Below are 8,090 nucleotides of genomic sequence, written 5' to 3' on the forward strand. Positions count from 1 at the left end.
TAAGCAAGTTTGTGAAAGAATGGCCACAATTGCCACCTAAGGACCACCATTTTAGTATAACAAAGGAAGTGATGGTACCCACTGGGCAAATGGGTAGGCCTTTGCCCCTCCTCACCTGGATGGCTGGTACAAAAACTCGGAAGCAGTGGGGGAAGGGAAGCAGGTTGCAGGCAGAAGCCAAAGATCCATGCTTGATTTCTGTTTGAATCCAAGGTCGTGACAATGGGAGAAGCAATAACTTTTGGGGTGTTGATGCTGTGAGCTCAGGTTGTATATATTTGTAAATAAACCATATATCATAAAGACACCACGGTCTCTGCCACCCCTCATTCTAACAAAACCGATCCCTGTTTAAGTACCTAGAAACCCTGGAATCTCGCACCGCTTGGAGATTGGGGTATTGTGTAACAATATGTTACAGGGTAGAATTTTTGTGGCATTGTAAGATTAGGGGAAAGGCAGAAGGTTGATCTAGATTTGTTCATAGATTTCTGGGTGATTTGTAATAAATCAGCAAGGATTTCTGCCTGCCATATATAGCAACACGAAAATGTCCCCCATTCAAAATTATACTGCTACAATGTAGAAAGGTTGGGCTAACCAGGAATGGTGTTTGCGTGTGGAAGGCAGTCCATTTAGTTCTGGTACTCAAAATAAATTCTTGGTCTCAGAATTCTTTAATTCTAATTATATCTTTTGCACCTAGCTCCAGGTGGATTTTGGGGTTCTAGTAAAAACATCATACAAGCCTGAATTCTGCCCACCGCTCAGTATTGGAACAAGGGGGTCTGGATTCCACTCAGGGTACTCACTATATCCCAGTCTAACCTATCTCAGAGGGCTGTGATTTTGGTTTTTGGTTTTAAAAAGCTATTGAGAGTTGTGTTTCCTGGAGAGAGGGAAGTAAATAAATAAATAAAGTTGCATTTTTAGACATATTTACCTGTGCGTAAGCCCTATTGAACTTTTAATTGTTATTATTATTTATTAAATTTGTATACTTTCCTTCATCAGAATATCTCAGGGTAGTTCACAGCATAAAACCTATTAGGGCTTTCTCTTGCGTAGATGCACATAGGCTCATACTGTTAAATGTTTGATTCTGCCAAATGCATTTGCTCAACATTTAAAACAAATATGAAGTGTTGAAAAAAGAATGTGTACTTTAGATCTAAACATATTTTGCAGTTATTCAGAACAGATGGTTGCTGACCTGAGCTGTAATTATTACCCTCTAACTATGGTTTAGAGCTTTCTAGTATGGATTGCTGCTTTGAACTTTGCTTTCTAATTTTATCTTCAGTGTAACATAGTTTCTCCCTAATGACCTCTTTTTCACCTTTATTTAGATCCAAAACTCTCCTGTAATTACTTGAAATGAGAAAAAATACTCTATGGATTGATTTTCATGAATTACAACCATGTCAAGTGTTATTACATTCTGAGAGAAAAGGTCAAGGAAGCCTGCTTGTTGCCCTGGAGGAACATTTGCTTATAACCAGACAAAGATCCTTCAGAGAACAGTAGCAGCTTGTGGTTATAGAGGGAAGAGAATATGATGTTTTGAAAATATAAAACAATGTTTTAGTAGCTGTATAAGAGGCATCACATTAGCTATTCCTGTTACAAGGTGTCTGTACTAGCAACTTAAAAGGTAAAGGGACCCCTGACCATTAGGTCCAGTCGTGACCGACTCTGGGGTTGTGGTGCTCATCTCGCTTTATTGGCCGAGGGAGCCAGCGTATAGCTTCTGGGTCATGTGGCCGGCATGACTAAGTCGCTTCTGGTGAACCAGAGCAGCGCACGAAAACGCCATTTACCTTCCCGCCAGAGCTGTACCTATTTATCTACTTGCACTTTGACGTGCTTTCGAACTGCTAGGTTGGCAGGAGCAGGGAGCTCACCCCATCGCAGGGAATCGAACTGCTGACCTTCTGATCGGCAAGTCCTTGGCTCAGTGGTTTAACCCACAGCGCCACCCGCGTCCCTTACTAGCAACTTACACGCATTTAACTTGTGCAAATTCAATTTTACGCACTTGACTGGGGAGGAAGGGGGTGGGCATCTGGGGGAAAAACATTGACAAGAGTGTTCAGAGGTGCTGGGAAAGAGTGTTTTGACCATACCCAATTTTGGTTTTAAGTGCTATCCCTGGAATGTAACCCAAACGTAAGTTGAGAGTAGACCGTATAATATTTATTTGGGTTCACCTGAGCAGCCTCATTCCTTAACCTTATGCCTATCTAATCTTTGCCACTAAAACACATAAGAGAAGCCTGGGATAAATTACTGCCCTAACCTTTGTGGTTTGGAAATAGCATATTTGGAGGTTCTGGAACATGAGATATAATGTGAATTTTCTGGGACAATGATTGCATGATTTAGCCCACCTCCGTTATGGTGGCCTTCCAGAGGCAAGGTTGGTGGGAAATGGGTCAGCCCATTAAAAGGAAAAGGAAAAGTGCTGTGGCCATTTCAATAAAAACAGCTGGTCAAAACAAATGTGGCCATTTAGGCAAGATGGGCAAGATATTCAAACAAACAAACAAACAAACAAACAAACAAACAAACAAACAAACACCATAATTAACATTCACAAAGAATGAAATCTGAAAATCTTCACTAGCACAAACATAGCTGGCCAGCATGGTTAGAAAGTAAAGTTAAGGTTTCTCATGCTGAAATAATAATAATAATAATAATAATAATAATAATAATAATAATAATAATTTATTATTTATACCCCGCCTATCTGGCTGAGTCTCCCCAGCCACTCTGGGCGGCTCCCAATCAAATGGTAAAAACAGTACAGCATTAAATATTAAAAACTTCTCTAAACAGGGCTATAGTTACATTAGTCTAGAACATGCAATTGGTGCACTCTTCCCACACTGAGGGGCATCTCAAGGTGGCTTAATATAAAGGTAAAGGTAAAGGTACCCCTGCCCATACGGGCCAGTCTTGACAGACTCTGGGGTTGTGCGCCCATCTCACTTAAGAGGCCAGGGGCCAGCGCTGTCCGGAGACACTTCCGGGTCATGTGGCCAGCGTGACATCGCTGCTCTGGCGAGCCAGAGCCGCACACGGAAACGCCGTTTACCTTCCCGCTGGTAAGCGGTCCCTATTTATCTACTTGCACCCGGAGGTGCTTTCGAACTGCTAGGTTGGCAGGCGCTGGGACCGAGCAGCGGGAGCGCACCCCGCCGCAGGGATTCGAACCGCCGACCTTTCGATCGGCAAGCCCTAGGCGCTGAGGCTTTAACCCACAGCGCCACCTGCGTCCAGCATAAAAGAAAGAAAAGCAAGGAAGGAAGGAGAGTGGCACATGACTCCAACCCATGTTGAATTTAAGATTTATTTATTTTTTTAAACTGATTTCATTATCTAAGCTGTTTCTCTGTTGTACAGCCACATAGAAACAGTGGTGTTGAGTGCTATAGAAATCCTACAAACAAATTGTCTTGACATGAGATCGTATTTTGTTTTTAACATAGCTAGGGAGGGCAAATCTTGGGAGAAAAGCAATGACAAACCTAGACAGCATCTTAAAAAGCAGAGACATCACCTTGCCAACAAAGGCCCATATAGTTAAAACTATGGTTTTCCCAGTAATGATGTATGGAAGTAAGAGCTGCACCATAAAGAAGGCTGATCGCCGAAGTATTGATGCTTTTGAATTATGGTGCTGGAGGAGACTCTTGAGACTCCCATGGACTGCAAGAAGATCAAACCTCTCCATTCTTAAGGAAATCAGCCCTGAGTGCTCACTGGAAGGACAGATCCTGAAGCTGAGGCTCCACTACTTTGGCCACCTCATGAGAAGAGAAGACTCCCTGGAAAAGACCCTGATTTTGGGAAAGATGGAGGGCACAAGGAGAAGGGGATGACAGAGGATGAGATGGTTGGACAGTGTTCTCGAAGCTACCAACATGAGTGGAAGACAGGAGTGCCTGGCATGCTCTGGTCCATGTGGTCACAAAGAGTCGGACACAACTAAATGACTAAACAACAACAGAGAGGGCAAATTGAGTAATAATTCTGTACTAGTGAGCCAAGAGATTTTTGGTTTGGCTGAGATGGGTGGGGGTTTCTGTCGATTTCTCCAATTAGGACCATGACTGTATGATAGGAGGAGGGTTTGAACAACCACCCCTCACATCTCTGGGATGACCCAGGGTCATTTCCACTGGGTCCCATCGTTGGCATGTGTGCCGGACACACCCCACACCAGCCGCATGCAAAGGTAGAGCTCCTCTGTGTAAGGGGTGGGGGTTCTGGGATTACTCAGGATCACTCATTGCATGAGGGAACTCAACAAGTCTTCATCCTTAGGCTTCTGGCAAAGCCAAACACATGAGTGGTGTCTGCTGCCACCAAGCACAACAGCAGTGGGAACTCTTGAAAATGTTCTTTGAGCTTGTGAAGGGAGCTGTTCAACCACCCTTATTTTCCCCTTTCCTTTGTGCAGTCCCTCTTTCCACTCCATCAGCACCAGAGAATATTGGCCACTTCCAGCATGGGGAAGCAGCAAACTACTTTCTGAACCAAGGGAGCTATCTAGCACCAACTGTTGTGTGTTCTTGCATTATGCTCATTCGAAAGATCAGTGTGTATGCCATGAACGAAGAAACTATCAGAAACGGCTCAGGACCGCAATACCTCAAGGACTGCCTCTTTTCATATGAACCTACCCAGACCCTGAGATCATCTTCTGAGGCCCTCCTTCGTGTGCCCCCTCCTCAAGAGGCCCAGAGGGTGACAACACGAGAACGGGTCCTTTTCTGCAGTGACTCCCTGTCTGTGGAATGCTCTCCCCAGGGAAGTTCGCCTGGTGCCTTCATTATACACCTTTAGGCCTTCATTACACACCTTAAGGGATGTGGGTGGTGCTGTGGTCTAAACCACTGAGCCTCTTGGGCTTGCCAATCAGAAGGACGGCGGCTCGAATCCCCGCAACGGGGTGAGCTCCCATTGCTCTGCCCCAGCTTCTGCCAACCTAGCAGTTCAAAAGCACGCTAGTGCGAGTAGATAAATAGGTACTTATCAGAGGAAGAGGGCTCAGATTGGGGAGATTGGACAGCAGAAAGGGACAGCAGCAGGTGGAGAGCGATGTTTGAATCGTCTGAGGAAGGGAATAGCTCATTCCAGGGGTTCCCCGCTTCACCGCTCAGGGAACGGGCCGGGGGTGGGGAGGGCCCTGAGGGGGAGGTGGATGTCAGGGAACTGCCATCGGAGCCAAGGGTGGTGGTAAGGCTCCCCAATGACGCTGGAGAGGGAACCAGCAAGGAGAGAGGGAGAGCTTCCGCTGGGGAAGGAAATAGACGTGACGCCAGGGAGGAAGGGGAGGCTGAGGGAGCTTCGGAGGAAAGGCTCCGGGACTGTTCCAGCGAGACCAGCGGGGAGAGCACAGGACCTCCCCTTGGGACGCCCACTCTGCACAGAAAGCTTCTGCGCAGGGAAGCTAGGCAGAGACTTGGTGTCAAAGAACTTTTATGTTGGAGGAAATTCAGGAAACGCCCACTGACGGATTCTGCCAGTGATTGAGACAGTCACGGAATACTGATTTTCCAGTCAGGGGAAAGTTTTAACCAAACTACTCAGCTTGGAGCAGTTTGCGCCTTACGCACAAGCAACCCCAAACCCCATTACAGTACTGCTGAGGTGGGAAGGTAAACGGTGTTTCTGTGCGCTCTGGTTTCCTTCACAGTATCCCGTTGCACCAGAAACGGCTGGCCACATGACCCAGAAAGCTGTCTGTGGACAAACACCGGCTCCCTTGGCCTGAAAGCGTGATGAGCGCCGCAACCCAATAGTCGCCTCTGACTGGAATTAATTGTCCAGGGGTCCTTTACCTTTGCACCTTTGCACCTTTAGGCACTAGGCAAAAATGTTCCTTTTTAACCAGGCCTTTGATTGATCTGATTTACATCCTATGCCCTTTTAAAATGTGTGGGGTTTTTTTGAGGGGGGAGCTATTGGGTTGTGGTTATTTTTCTTATGTATTTTGTCATTTTATATCTTGATTTTATTCTGTGAACTGCCCTGAGACCACCCGGTATAGGGTGGTATATAAATTCTAATAATAATAATAGCTTTGCAATGTGTAAAATGCTACATGACAACTGGGTTTAAAACACTCAAAACATATCCAACAGTGGAAATACGAATGGTCATTTCAGTTTTTCATGCCACTGGCGATCTATAGAATTTTTTTCTTTCCTTCCACTCCAGGTCGCTAGGAGTAGATCAGAGGGTCGCAAGGGATCTTGCTACGGGGCCATCTGCAGTCTTGAGATCCTGAAAAGAAAAGAGAGGAAAATGCAAATCATTTGCTTTCCTGTGGGTGACAACTGATGAAAATGTTTTCTCCTGCCCCCAGCAGCCTCATGTTGTCAGAAAGGGGTGAGTGCGTGGCCAGCAGTGTGTTAGTAGCACCATATGGAATTTTGTGCCGCATTTGAATTGCTGGTGGAACTGTCATGCTGGGACACTGCTCTAAGACGTCTCTTTGTCTCCCTTGCAATTGTGAATCTTTCATGTGTCTCTCTCCCCCCCCCTACTCTCTCAGTGATTTTCCTCCCTGTGCGCTCTCTCCACTTTACTAATTAAAATTCTAATCACTCTGACAGTTAGAGCAAGGGGAAAATCATTCTTCCATGCTGGAGAAGGTAATTTCAAGGTGTTTTAGCTGCCACAGAAACAAATGGAAATTAGACAAAGAAGCTAGTTGTCATGAGGACAAGCGAGTTGCGTTGTCTCATTTTACTTAAAAAAAACACACACAACACATACCAAATGTGAAGAGGCTTTTTCCTTTATATACTGTACATCATTGCCACATCTTTGGACACAACGAACAATGCATCCTAGCCTCTTTGTTGTTTTATGTGGGGAAATGTACGTTGTACATTGGCAACCAATGACATGTTTTGCTTGTCTGTCACGGAGCAGCTGAATCGCATGGTTTCAGACATTTGATTGAGTTTCAAGTGTGACTGTAGATGAGATATGCTTCTTTCTGTGCTTTGGGGCCATTTATTTAAATGTTCATGTTTTTAAAAAAATTATACATGGTGGAAGGTAAGAACGTTGGACTAGGACCTTGGGAGACCAGGGTTCAAAATGCTACTCAGCCACAAAACTCACTAGGGCACCATGGCCCAGTCACTGTCATTCAGCCTAATCTACCTCACCAGGTTGTTGTGAGAATAAGGAGAGCCACGTGTGCACATCTTGAGTCCTTTGGTGGAAAGGTGGGATATAAATGTAATAATAAATGAACACATTAAAATGTGGGTTATTTACACATGTGGAAGGAGCAATCAATTAAACTAGAACTTGTAGGCTCAAAATTAACTAGCTAGCTAACCATTTGCTAGCCATTGCTAGCAATGGGATGCGGGTGGCGCTGTGGTCTAAACCACTGAGCCTCTTGGGCTTGCCGATCGGAAGGTCAGCGGTTCGAATCCCGTTGAGCTCCCATTGCTCTGTCCCAGCTCCTGCCAACCTAGGAGTTTGAAAGCATGCCAGTGCAAGTAGATAAATAGGTACTGCTCCGGCAGGAAGGTAAACGGTGTTTCCGTGCTCTGGTTTCGCCAGAAAAGGCTTAGTCATGCTGGCCACATGACCCAGAAAAAATGTCTGTGGACAAACGTAGGCTCCCTTGGCTAGTAAAGCGAGATGAGCACTGCAATCCCAGAGTCGTTGGGGTTTTTTAGCCATTGCTAGCATTTCATAAGCCTTTTAACGTTGTCATCCACAATCACACAGTGATTGCAGATAGTGCAACTGGCAGAATTCCTTGCTAGTCCTAGCAATCCTAAAGGCTGTTCTCCAACTGGAGCGCTCGCAGGTCAGTGTTTCCCAGTTGTTGGTGTTTATCCTATATTTTTAAAGATTTGTCTCGAGAGAGTCTTTAAACCTCTTTTGTTGACCACCAGCATTACACTTTCTATTTTTAAGTTTGGAATAGAGTAGTTGCTTTGAAATGTCTCAGTCTTCATACACTCTGCACTTCAATCCGGAGAAAACTGCACTCGCAGAGCTCAGGCGATGCTTCTTTAAAAAGAAAAAAGGTACTCACCATGAAG

This window comes from Podarcis cretensis (genome assembly GCF_951804945.1).
Source record: "Podarcis cretensis genome assembly, chromosome: 11".
In the NCBI taxonomy this organism is placed as follows: domain Eukaryota; kingdom Metazoa; phylum Chordata; class Lepidosauria; order Squamata; family Lacertidae; genus Podarcis; species Podarcis cretensis.